Genomic DNA, 14,015 nt, shown 5'->3' on the forward strand with positions numbered 1-14,015 from the left:
AATACAATTATGCTTCATCTTGAACCTACTAAACATGAAACTAAAACTGAGTTCAATTTAACTCCATTTTATTGTCATCTTGAATGATGTGTAGGATATATTCTTGATTTACCTTGATATTTCATGTTAGTTAAGCTTTTTACAAAATCACAATTAGACAAAAACAAAGATGAACTTCGGTCTGTTTATTATTTTAAAGAAAATTTCTTTCTCCATCTTACTCCTAATAACTCTGTAACTAAATTCATATTATGTTAAGAAACAACTTTTTTACTCGGAAGAAGTAAAATATGCAACTTTAACAAAAATTTCATCTAAACAAATTTTATTGCCATACAACATAGATTATAATTATAGCCTTCAAACAAAAACTAGAGTAGTTGTGGTAAATGGGATAAAAACTCTAGTGTTCATCCATAATATACAACCACTACCTAAATTATGACATAAAAATTTGAAAACATAAGTTGTAGTTTAAAATTACATAAAACAATCCCTTAAATCCAAGAACTCGTGTCCAATTAGTAAATCCTAAAGATAGTAGCTAACATAAAGTAATTGAAGCTCCACATGAAGTAATTTAAAGTTCCAGTTACTTAACTAAAGTTTATCTCGTTTTTAATGAAGCATAAGTTGCACTTAAGTTCATGAAATGTTTATAGACTCCAACTCTTAGTACTATTAATGCAATTATATTTCATATGAGTTTGTCATAAATCAAACTATGGTACATTCAATACAACTTCATTTTCTTGTCATACGAAGCAAAATAGAAGAATTAAATCAAACAAACTGATGAACTAAGCCGAATAAATCCAACCCAACCCAAACTGATTAGTTTGATTCATTTGTTGGGTTGTAATTTATTTGATAACACTTGCATATTAGAACAATTCAATATTACATGCCTTACTTACAAGTAAAATACTAGACCATCAACTTTTTGTTTTATAGTCCAACAACCGCTCAAGAAAATAGATTTCAAACTTGAGAGAAAAAAATATATTGAGTAGGAGTTAAAAATGTTGCATTTTTTTTAGAAAGGGCATTTGGTCTAGTGGTATGATTCTCGCTTAGGGTGCGAGAGGTCCTGAGTTTAATTCTCGGAATGTGCCCCTATGTTCATTTCTCAAAAGATGAGCCTCAGAGAAAGCAATTAAGCAGCAACCTAGTGTATTATCCATTTAATGATAATGCTCTTAATATCATTGACTTGTTTACTCCACGATATATGTCTCAAATGGAACTATCAAACTAAAACTTACACTAGAAAATAACTTCTATCGCAAACCCTATGTAAATAAAATAATTTCTATTTTTTTTTCTTAAATAATTTAACAGCGGTCTAGATCTAAAAGATATAATAATAATTGCTCATGAATTTCATTAACAAAGAAAATAAATTAAATAATTATGATACATTCCATAAACAACTTAATATATATTTCATAATAAGGGCATTTGGTCTATATAAATTTCATATATAGACTAGCAACTAAGAATTATAGATCTATTACAAAGGCATTTGGTCTAAGTGGTATGATAATCGTTTTGACCTTGAGAGGTCTCAAGTTCGATCAAGATAATATGATTTAAAATGTGGTTTTTAAACATTGAACCAATTTTGTTCAGTTGTATTCTTTTTAGGAACTTTTCATTGTCTCGAGCCGGACTTCAAAAAGTCAAAAACAGCATTATTACACAAATTGTTCAAAAAGTCAATTTAAGGAAGATGCCTTTAAGGAAGATGCGCCCAAATAACCGATGAAGAAGTTTCAGTAGCCATATGTTCGAATCCTGTCACCTTAATGTGGTATTCTAAAGGTCCGAAGTGCAAAGCCCCATAGCCTATCCGTGGTCAGGAAGAAAGGCGAACCGCGCACATTAAAAAAAAAAGAAGATCTTCTTTTCTATCACACATAGAATTGTCATTCTTTTGTCTTTTGAAACCTCTTACCTTATCAGTCTTAGACAGGTTTTTGGTATCATATATCGAGATAATTATTATGAAAAAGCTATTCCACTAGTGTGACTTAGAAACCCTTTCTTTGTTGTATCAGTCATGCTATTTTAATAGCCTGAAGTCATCATAGCCTCTCTACCAGTTTCGAAGACTCCTTCAGCATCAATGTGCTCCAATGAAAGAAATCAGACCCTTTCCTGAACAAGAATCGGGCATAAAACATCGAGGAGAAAGTCGAAAGTGAGCTCTTTTCGCGTATACGCAGTCTCCAAACCCAATTAGCCCACAGACTGTCTCCTCAACCCTGGCGAGTATGAGTGCTTGGTAAGAGAGAATGTCGAATGAGAAAGACATTCGATTACGGCAACATTCACAACTACAAAAGTGCACTAAACCTAGTAAAGATCTTCGACCTAACGATAATGGAACTTCAAGCCCATTTAATCAATCCGCTTTTTACCTTATTTTGACCAAATTGGATGCACACCAGGCCTAAATTCTCTCTCAGTCACCCGGAGACGAAAGGAAGATCAGATCCGAAGTTTACGAATCGACGAGAAAGTGGATCTGAGTTCTACACGCTTTCATTTTCAAAAGCTTCGCTTGCCTACGGTACTTTATTCAGGATGTGCAACAATACGGTCATCTCTCAGCCGTGTATAGAGAATTCCTTGATCATTTCCTTGGTGGATAACACAAATGAAATCACTTCCCTGACCGCCCATCTTATGAGTCCATTCTTGTCTTGTTCGTTTGGTGTACTATTCTATACCTCTCTCAATTGATAGAAAGACGTTCGGGAGCTGGGAGGGCCTATCGTGAGGGAACTTTTCTTTTCACGGTAGGAAAAGGTAAAGCGGGAGCTGCATATGTCCACGGTGATCAAGGCAGAGCAACTCCTTCTTTAAAAGAGGTTGGTTTTATCGAAACTGTTAGATCTGCTTTCGTTAAAGAAAAAATAGGAGCTTTTGGTTTGGCCGATGTCGATTCGTATGACAATGCGGACTCGACTCAAGATGAGGATTCCGCTTTTCATACTGCTGCTATGACCCGAAAGAGCTGGTAAGCTATCTCGGTAAACGAAAGGAAAAAGCACGTACGGGTTGACCTTGTTACAAGGGCTGAGGGCCAACCAAAGAAGGTTAGTCGACATGTGAAGGGCGGATATATATCCAACAAGTGTCAAAGAGGGACGTGAGAATAAATTATTCTCAAGCTTTCTTTACATCGGTCAAAGAGTATTTCATAAGCTTTCAAAATTAAGGGTTTTCTTTTTTCTTTCTTTCTCCCTTTTCACGTTTAATTATTTTTTTTAAATAAAAAAAAGTTTAATGGGAGACTGAAGAAGTTAGAAAGGAGAAAGAAATGAATGTAATAAAACTTTTCCGTCGTAGGAATGGAAATGGTGAATGGGTCCTTGACGATAGTCAACCACTATACTCTAGTTTTGGATGTAAGTGATGATTATCATTAATATGAGTTGTGTCAATACCACACGGTTATTAAGAGGAAGTAAAGTAGAGTAGAATAGATCAAGCGATCCATTTGTTGAGAGTATTTGTAAGAGGCACACAAGTAAGAATGTTGGATATAACTACTCTTTCACTTCATCAATTTAAGTAGCGTTCAACTACAACTATAAATATCAAATTCTTAAGTATTCGTGAACAAAATCGGCCTTAAAGAATACAACTATTATCTCGAACTATAAAGAATTTAATTCCAAATCTATTCTAATGGACAAACGCTTTATTAGACTCTATTGTAAGATTTCACTTCATCAATTACTCCAATTTTCGTAGTTGAAAAGAATAACGTTCTATGTTGTGGAGGACTCTGGAATAAGGTTTGGAATCGGTAATTATTCTTATTTCTTTTCCTTTAGACAATCGGTGGTCGGGAATAAATCGATGGTCGGTAGTAAATCAAACAAAGTGCCTGTCCAAAATAAAAGGGCCCATATTCTTATTTCTTTTCCTTTAAACAATCGGTGGTCGGGAATAAATCGATGGTCGGTAGTAAATCAAACAAAGTGCCTGTCCAAAATAAAAGGGCCCAACCAGATTCGAACTGGTGACCTCTTGATTTGCAGTCAAATGTTCTACCACTGAGCTATGGACCCATTTTGCATGATTTTGACCTTAGTGACCCTTCTAGAGTGTCAGTCCAAAAGGTTCAAACGGGTGACTACCACTAAGCCATGGATCCATTTTGTAGGATTTTAACCTTAGTGACCCCTTAGACATAGTGTCGGTCCAAAAAGTGTAACAAATTTCTATCCAAGATAGAAGGGCCCAACTAGGTTCGAATTGGTGACCTCTTGATCTGCAATCAAATGCTCTAACATTGAGCTATGGACCCATTTTGTATGATCTCAACCTTAGTGACCCCTTCTACAGATTATCGGTCCAAAAGTGACCCTACCGAATTGGCTATGGACCAACTTTGTATAAATTGGTGGATTACCTATTGGGAATTAAACACAGGTTGTTAGATTCAAAGTCGAAAGTGCTAACCACTACATCATAGAACCACTTGTTAAACTTTATTTTTGCAGCGATTTTGATAAGCTTCAACAACGCTGGATTTAGCAAAGCTAGAGGTCGTAGTATCCTTACAGATTTTCACAAGGTGTTTTCAACTTCTTTTAGAGGTAATTGAACTTTTGAGTCCATGCAAATAATTGGTTGGATTAGTATGAGTTTGAGAAGAGAGACTTTGTTAGAAACTGGCCCATAGATAATCTCCCAAGGTGTTTTCAACTTTTTTTATAGGTAGAATTTTAAAATCAAACCACAACAAAATTTACTTCTATCTAGCAAAATTATTTTTTGTTTGAAACAAGATTATTCCCTTTTTTTTCTAAAACTAAATTTTACTCTGGAATAGATTTTAATAGTTTTTTTAATTCAATTTTCTTTAAAATTTGTGTACACAGGGTACAATACTTTTTTTTTTTTTTTTTACTATTTTGAAATTTGTATGGTATTATTGGAGGCTTTTGAATGAAATATGATAATTGATTCTTTGTCCTCTTTGACAATTTTAGATACCTCCGTATCCGATATTTGATGCGTCACATTTCATTATGAGATCTGCCCTTGGGTCAATAAGACTTTAGTAGAGAGTTTATTTGACTAATGATTTGATTTTTTTTTTTTTTGTAGAGATATCCCTTACAAATCAAGACTTTGTATTATTTTGAAGACACTCATCAAGACATTTGTAAATGTGCCTGATATCTTGAAGGATATAAGACACGTAATTGAGAGAACCTAAAATTTTTTTGAAGTTGGCTTTTCTAGGATACGTCATCACCAAAGTTTGAGACAAAGACCATTGGATGGGTTTTAATAAGGCTCAAATAAATTTAAAATCCAAGAAAACGGGTCTGAGTTTCATATTATTTGATTTTTGGTATGGACACAACTAGCTGATTTCTTTTGATTACATTAATGAATGTATGTAGATGTTTAAAGTGTTGATCTTAATGGTTTTAGAAAATATCAACACATCATCAACTATCGAAATTTTTTGAAAGGATTTAAAATATCATTCATAATCTTCTGAAATTTGGATGGAGCGTTTTTTAGCCTAAATGGCATAACGTTCCTCTCGTATTTTCTAAATTTGACATAAATGCTATTTTATATTTGTCCTTTTAGGAAATTAGAATTTTCCGAAATCCCAATTTCATGTTCAATTTTATAAAAATATTTGACTCTAAATTCTTTTTATCAAATCATTTTTGTTTTGGATTGGATATCTTATTTATTCTAAAACCTTATTCAAAGGTTTGTAGTTAATTACCAGTATCAGAATTTCTGGTGCCATGTTGTTAACATAAAATGTGAGACATGACCACATGCTCTTTGAAGACCTTATCAGCTTCCTCTACAAAATATCACCTAAAATGTCACAGTACTTAGTGTTTGATGCTTTTTGACTTAACCCTAGGGTTCTATTTACAGTGAACTTGTGATAAGTTTTGTCAAATTATATATTTGAATACCTAATACATTAAGATATAATATCTTATTTAACTAATATTAAAATGTCGTAGAATATCATAATATATGTTTAATTAATATGAATCGCATTCAAATTTCAAATATATATTTTTATTTAATGTTTATGATACACATCAATTATTTTAATATTTGACATATCAAATACGTTAATATGATTTGATATTATACTTCAAGACTATAGGAACTTGTTAAGAGGACCTGAGAGTTACATTGGCCCACAATGCATCTCATGGACGATGCAAAACTATGGCGGCCCTTGAAGGTGAATGGTATAAAAAACTGGTCATGCACCAAAAAATTATGGGAAGACCATTGATGGAATTGAAGCAATTGGCGCTCCCCTGGATGGGTTTCCAATCAAAGACCTAATGTTTGATGTTGACTCTTTTGAAGAAAGAGCCACAGGATCGAACAACAAGAAACGTGGTGGTAGCTCTAAGAACTCTATCACACACATAAAAAACGTGTCGAAGAGTTAAACATTATACAAAAGATCTGGCTTTCATCAAGGAGACCCGAGTTTGATTCTCAACAGTGAAATTTTATTTTCTTATTTCTTTTATTTTATAGTTTCATCTTTTGTCACCAATTATATTTAAACTTTAGTTCTCATAATGGATGAGTTCAATAGTATCCTAAATTCAAAAGACTTTTATGAACTTGGTTTGAGAGGCACTATAATGGTTAAGTTTAATAGTATCCTAGATTAAAAAGACTTTTATGAACTTTGAACCTTTAATAGTGTTATGTCATAGATATTTGGTTCAATTTCAACAAGTGAGGTTTATGTCATTCAAATGGTCAATGTGATAATCCGGTCATTTTCAAGGCCTCGTTTGTTGAACGCCATCATGGCTGAGATGACTAAGATGAGCACCAGAGTGAGGGTCGTAGAGAACCACACCCCAAGCCAAGCTCATGATGGGCTTAACAAACTGAAAATTCAAAAACACAAACCCTTAAATGGGAACCAGGATGCTAAGGAATTAAAAAAATTTATTTTTGACGTATAACCATACTTGAAGGTTACAGGAACTTGCTCATAGGACCTAAGAGTTACGTTGGCCACAATGCATCTCATGGACGGTGGCGCTCAAAGGTGGATGATATAAAAAATGAGTCATGAACCATAAACCCATGGGAAGACCGTTGATGGAATCGATGCAATCGACGCTCCCTTTGATGGGTTGCCAATTAAAGACCTGACGTTTGATATTGACTTTTTTGAAGAAAAAGCCACACGATCAAACACCTCGAAATGCCGCGGTAGCTCTAAGAACTCTATCATACGACCTGAGAGTTGAGGGCTATAGGAACTTTCTCATACAACCTGAGAGTTACGTTAACCGCAATGCATCTCATGGACGATGCAAAACTAGGGTAGTGCTCGAAGGTGAATGGTATAAAAAATGGGTCATGCACCATAAACTCATGGGAAGATCGTTGATGGAATCGATGCAATCGACGCTCCCCTGGATGGGTTGCCAATCAAAGACCTAACATTTGATATTGACTTTTTTGAAGAAAGAGCCACACAATCGAACAACTTGAACCGTCGCGGTAGCCTTGAGAACTCTAACGCACACAGGGAAGGACGTGTCGAAGAGTTAGACATTAAGCAAAAGATCATGCTAAAGCTCTTCAGCGATATGACAAAAGACTTCAGGACATCAACACAAAAAATTCATTGTCGTCTAGCGATCAGGATATTTGGCTTTCACCCTCGAGAATCGAGTTCAATTCTTGGCAATGGAATATTATTTTCTTATTTCATTTTATTTTACAATTCATATCTTAGATTAAAAAGACTTTTATGAACTTCGTACCTTTGTTAGAGTTTTGTTATAGATATTTTGTTCAATTTCAAATGGTTAATGCGATAATCCAGTCATTTTCGAGGTCTCTCTTGTTGAACGACATCATGGTTGAGATCAAAGACGCTCCTCTGGATGGGTTGCCAATCAAAGACTTGACGTTTGATGTTGACCCTTTTGAAGAAAGAGCCACACGATCGAACAACTCGAAACATCGCGGTAACTCTGAGATCTCTATCACACACATGAAAGGACGTGTCGAATTGTTAGACATTACCCAAAACATCATAGTAAAACTCTTCGACGATTAGACAAAAGACTTTAGGACAACTACACCAAAAATTCATTGTTGTCCAACGGTTTGGATATTTGGCTTTCACCTAGGAGATTCTGGTTTGATTCTCTGAAGTTGAATATTATTTTCTTAATTCTTTTTATTTTATAGTTTCATCTTTTGTCACCAATTATATTTAAACTTTACCTCATTTTGAGGGCACTGCAATGGTCAAGTTCAATAGTATCTTAGATTAAAAAGACTTTTATGAACATCGTACCTATGTTAGTGTTATGTTATAGATATTTGTTTCAATTTCAACAATTGGGGTTGAGGTGATTCAAATGGTTAATGCGATAATCCGGCTATTTTCGAGGTCACTCTTGTTGAACGCCATCATGGTTGAGATGAGCACCCGAGTGAGTTTGACAAGGAGACCCGAATTTAAACTTTACCTACGTTTGAGAGGCACTATAATGGTCAAGTTCAATGGTATTTTAGATTAAAAAGACTTTTATGAACTTTGTACCTTTGTTTGTGTTACTTTGTACCTATGTTAGTGTTATGTTATAGACATTTAGTCAAGTTCAACAAGTGGGGTTGAGGTGATTAAAATGGTTAATGTCACTTTATTTGATTCAAATTGTTAATGTGATAATCGAGTTAAATAGTTACAGGTTATTTCCAAGGTCCCTCTTATTGAAAACTAACAAGGCTGAAATGATTGAGATGAGCACCTGAGTGAGTTTGACAAAATTGAAATAAAATCAAATAAAATCACTACAAAAAAAAATCAATAAAAAAAAAAAAAATAGAAAAAAAATTAGCCTTATGACACTTCCATCAACTCCAAGGGTGGTAAATAAAGGATTCCTTCGCCCAAGACCCATGATCCAACAACTCCCAACATGGAAATGATAAGCTATAGAATCATTCCAAGAACCTCAATGGATGGGTTACAAACTCACATTACCAATCTCGACAACTGACTTTGTGTTTCAGCAGGACGTTCATTCCTGACACGACGTCGAAGTCATCCATTTCAACTATCACTAAACAATTTGCCTAGTCCAAGGCTTCAGCTTGATTAGAGTTCTCATTGTGACTCTTAAGACAGGTAAAGCTTCCAATTTGACGACGTTCATCTTTCCTGTATCTTGATGCCAAAGGATGTTAAAATATTTTGCATCGGTCTCCATCATGAGTTGTGGGTGGCTCTAGAGTTGACAATGGTGTTCCTTACTACTTTGTGCTTTACCCAAACCTCGACACACATAATATATATATATTCATTTAACTATAACACATATGGTCCATGGAAGAATTGTAGCTCTTATGCTCATTAATATTATAATGGCTACTACCTAAATTATAACCTAAAGTTGATAATTGATGTCCAAGTAGCCAACCCTAAATTTGTAATCATTGTGGAGTGAGTGAAATTACAATGGAAGTAGTTTAAACTCCTAATATCTTAAATGAAGTTGGTCTCTTCCAATAAAACACGAATATCTTATCTTTTTTAGAACATAACTTTTATTCTTTATTCTTTTTTCTTCTCTTCTCTACATTAATTATCTTTCTCTTTTTACACTACTTCTATTCTTTTTTCTTAGTAATTATCTTTTTTAGAACATAACTTTTATTCTTTTTACACTACTTCTATTCTTTTTTCTTCTCTTCTCTACATTAATTATCTCTCTTTTTACACTACTTCTATTCTTAATTATCTTTCTCTTTTTACACTACTTCTATTCTTTTTTCTTAGTAATTATCTTTTTTAGAACATAACTTTTATTCTTTTTACACTATTTCTATTCTTTTTTTTTCTCTCGACAGTAATTATCTTTTTACAATACTTCTATTCTTTTTTCTTCTTTCTACAGTAATTTTTCTTCTCTCTACTACTTCTATTCTTTTTTCTTCTCTCTACAATAATTATCTTTCTACAGTAAATGCTCTTTTAATACTTGTGTACCCCACCATATATGTCTCAAATGGAACTATCAAATTTTTACACTATTTCTAATTATCTTTTTTAGAACATAACTTTTATTCTTTTTACACTACTTCTATTTTTTTTTTCTTCTCTCTACAGTAATTTTTCTTCTCTCTACTACTTCTATTCGTTTTTCTTCTCTTTACAGTAATTATCTTTCTACAGTAAATGCTCTTTTAATACTTGTGTACTCCACGACATATGTCTCAAATGGAACTATCACATTTTTACACTACTTCTATTTTTTTTCTTCTCTCTACAGTATTTTTTAGAACATAACTTTTATTCTTTTTACACTACTTCTATTTTTTTTCTTCTCTCGACAGTATTTTTTAGAACATAACTTTTATTCTTTTTACACTACTTCTATTCTTTTTTCTTCTCTCTACAGTAATTATCGTAAACCCTATGTAAATAATTTAACAGCAGTGTAGATCTAAAAGATATAATAATAATTGCTCATGGATTTCATTAACAAAATAATAAATGAAATAATGATGATACATAACAGAAACAACTTAATATATGGTCCATTATAAGGGCATTTGGTTTAGTGGTATGATTCTTGCTTTGGGTGCAAGAGGTCTTGAGTTCAATTCTCGGAATGCCCTCGAAAAGGAAACAAAAAAGAAAAAAAAAATAGTTATCAATGGGCAACTTATATAAATTTCATATATAGACTAGCAACTAAGTGGTATGATTATTGTTTTGGGTGTGAGAGGTCTCAAGTTCAATTCTCAAAATGTCCCCAACAATATTATATCAAAATGAATTAAGCAAGATAATATGATTTAAAATGTGAATTTTAAACATTGAACCAAGAACATGAGAATAGAGAATGAAACATATTCTTGGAAGAATAAAGATCATCTCGAGCCCGACTTCAAAAAGAGCATTACACAAATTGTAGAGAGCCATAGGTTCAAATCCTGTCAACCTGGTATTCTCAGGGGCTAAAGTGCAAAGTCATATCCGTGGTCAAGAAGGCAGTCTCCTTTTCTATCACAGTCGTAATTCTTTTGTCTTTTGAAACCCCTTACCTTATCAGTCGTGGCAGGTTTTTTGTATCATATATCGAGATAATTATTATGAAAAAGCTATTCCACTAGTATGACTTAGATACCCTTTCTTTGTAGTATCAGTAATGCTATTTGAATAGCTTGAAGTCATCATAGCCCCTCCACTGGTTCTGAAGACTCCTTCGACATCAATGTGCTCCAATGAAAGAGATCAGACCCTTTCCTGAACCAGAACCGGGCACAAAACGCCGAGGAGAAATTCGAAAGCGAGCTCTTTTCGTGTATACGCAATCTCGAAACCCAATTAGCTCACAGATTGTCTCCTTAACCCTGGCGAGTATAAGTGCTTGGTAAGAGAGAATGTCGAATGAGAAAGACATTCGATTACGGCAACATTCACAACTACCAAAGTGCACTAAACCTAGTAGAGATCTTCGACCTAACGATAATGGAACTTCATGTCCATTTAATCAATCTGCTTTGTACCTTATTGTTGACAGAATCGGATGCACGCTAGGCCTAAATTGTCTCTCAGTCACCCAGAGAGGAAAGGAAGATCAGATCCGAAGTTTACGAATCGAAGAGAAAGTGGACATGAGTTCTACATGCTTTCATTTTCAAAAGCTTCGCTTGCCTACAGTACTTTATTCAGGATCTGAATTCCTTGATCATTTCCTTGGCGGATAACACAAATGAAATCGTTTATGCGAATGTTTGCTGAATCCACCACACCTAAATGGTGTGAAATTTATCTTATTTGTAATCAAATAAATTACAAGGATATGAAAATAGTAATAAATGGAAAGATACCTATGGTAATAAGGCAAATATTAGATATTTGTCTTATGATAAAATATAAAATAAAATATATATGGTAAACTATAATTTATTACTAAATATCCTTAACAGTTTCCCTGACCGCTCATCTTATGAGTCCATTCTTGTCTTGTTGATTTGTTGTACTATTCTATACCTCTCTCGATTGATAGAAAGACGTTCGGGAGCTGGGAGGGCCTATTGAGGGAACTTTCCTTTTCACGGTAGGCAAAGATAAAGCGGGAGCTGCATATGTCCACGGTGATCAAGGCAGAGCGACTTCTTCTTTAGAAGAGGTTGGTTTTATCAAAACTATTAGATCCGCTTTCATTAAAGAAAAAAAGTAGCTCTTGGTTTGGCCAATGTCGATTCGTATGGCAATGCGAACTCGACTCAGGATGAGGATTCCGCTTTTCATACTGCTGCTATGAGCCGAAAGACCTGGTAAGCTATCTCGCTAAACGAAAGGAAAGAGCACATACGGGTTGACCTTGTTACAAGGGCGGGGGCAAGCCAAAGAAGGTCAGTCGGACTAAGTTAGGACCCTTGATTCGGTTCAGCTAGGTTCTTCCATGCGAGAATGTATGGGTATCGGTATCCTCTTTAGGACCGATTGCTTCCTCTTTTTGTTTATACGTTTGGAGAAACCTGCTAAGACCGCCTTTCGTACTAGGTGTGATTCAATCTTTTCGCTCAAACTTTTCTATCGTCCAACGAAAAAAGTAGGAGTACGACAACCTTTTCCTTTTCTTGCCCGAGCCAGGGGATCATTCAGTTTCTACCAAAAGGTTCGCTATCTATTAGTTGTCGTAAACGAATGTATTTCTCATTTCATGTTAGCTCCTCCAAGAGCTTCCTGGTTCGTAGTGAACGAAACCTTGGACTTCTATCGGACTTATAGCATTGCCTGGTGAGCTCGCCGTTGAGGGTTAGCCTTACAGGAGATCGAGCAGCCTTTCTTTTCGTACCTGATATGCTTTCCCGCTTATCGTGCAACTAGCCAACTAGCCAAAGAGAGAGGGAGAGGGATCATGTCAATCAATTTGTATGTGCATTTTGTCCGTCCTATACTTGCCTGCTTAGCTTTCTTAGCCAACATCTCCGGTTATCCCTGAACCAAGAGGTCCTGCTTATCCATACCCAACAGTCACACTTTCAGCTGAAAGAATGATTTTTTTCATAAAGTCGGATCATAGATCAAGAAAGAATGAAGCTGCTTACAGTGACAGTTACGTGACGATACGTCTTTTCATACTTACCTTTTCTTTAACCCTACTATCAACCTAGCCATTCTTGCTTATTGCTTTAAGGGGTCTCCCCACTGTAGATTACTCGGATTGGTTCTCGCGTCCCTGTGCCAAAAAGGATGGGCGAGTTTGGTTTGAGTGTTCATCGATTGGGTGGATCCATATGCTCCGGGGGGGTGAGACGAGGTGTAGCGCAGTCTGGTCAGCGCACCTGTTTTAGGTATGTTGTCTGCTAAAGGTTTTAGGAAAGAGGGTACAAATTTTCTACATAGGTCATCTGTGGTCACAATCCTTTTAAGGAAGATGCTCCCAAATAATCGGTGAACAATAGCCTGTAAAGAAGTTTCAAAGAGCAAGAAGAGGTAGAATAGAGAATAGAAGTGAGTCGTGCAAGGAAGAAGGAACTAGTAGGTTTAATTTGGGTTCGTTTGAACTAAAAAACGAACCAAAATTTTTCAAACGAATCCAAATTTAAGACTCACTAGCCCAAAGTCCATATGTGGTAAAAAAAAACCTTCCGTGGCCCAACCCTTATTCACTGTCCGCATCCAACCATTTCTTTTTCAACCTACACGTCTGCCTTATGCCAAACTCACGTAACTAGTTAGAAGATGCGGCCCACAACTGAACGGATTTCAAGTGTCACAATCGCACTCTTGCAGTAGTGAGACAATCATTATGTGATATTTGTTCTAATCAGATGAACAAGTCAACCATGCAAAATTTAGACTAAATGAACAATAGCACTGTATGCTCGAATCACGTTTAGAAGAAATATTTTAGAAAACGTGAGCGAGGAAATACGTTAAAAATAGTTTCAAATAAAGCAATGTTATAAGCTAAAAGTAATTT

The 14,015-nt window shown here is 35.0% G+C and overlaps 2 non-coding genes across 2 annotated transcripts; one reads left to right on the top strand and one right to left on the bottom strand.

The window, feature by feature from the left end:
• Positions 1 to 4,013: 4,013 nt before the first annotated feature.
• Positions 4,014 to 4,085, bottom strand: TRNAC-GCA. The gene has a single exon. It is a non-coding gene; the product is annotated as a tRNA-Cys (tRNA).
• A 6,535-nt stretch (positions 4,086 to 10,620) lies between these two features.
• Positions 10,621 to 10,692, top strand: TRNAP-UGG. Its single transcript has one exon. It is a non-coding gene; the product is annotated as a tRNA-Pro (tRNA).
• Positions 10,693 to 14,015: the final 3,323 nt, after the last annotated feature.

The sequence above is a fragment of the Cucurbita moschata genome, unplaced genomic scaffold (assembly GCF_002738365.1).
Source record: "Cucurbita moschata cultivar Rifu unplaced genomic scaffold, Cmos_1.0 Cmo_Scf00084, whole genome shotgun sequence".
Taxonomy (NCBI): domain Eukaryota; kingdom Viridiplantae; phylum Streptophyta; class Magnoliopsida; order Cucurbitales; family Cucurbitaceae; genus Cucurbita; species Cucurbita moschata.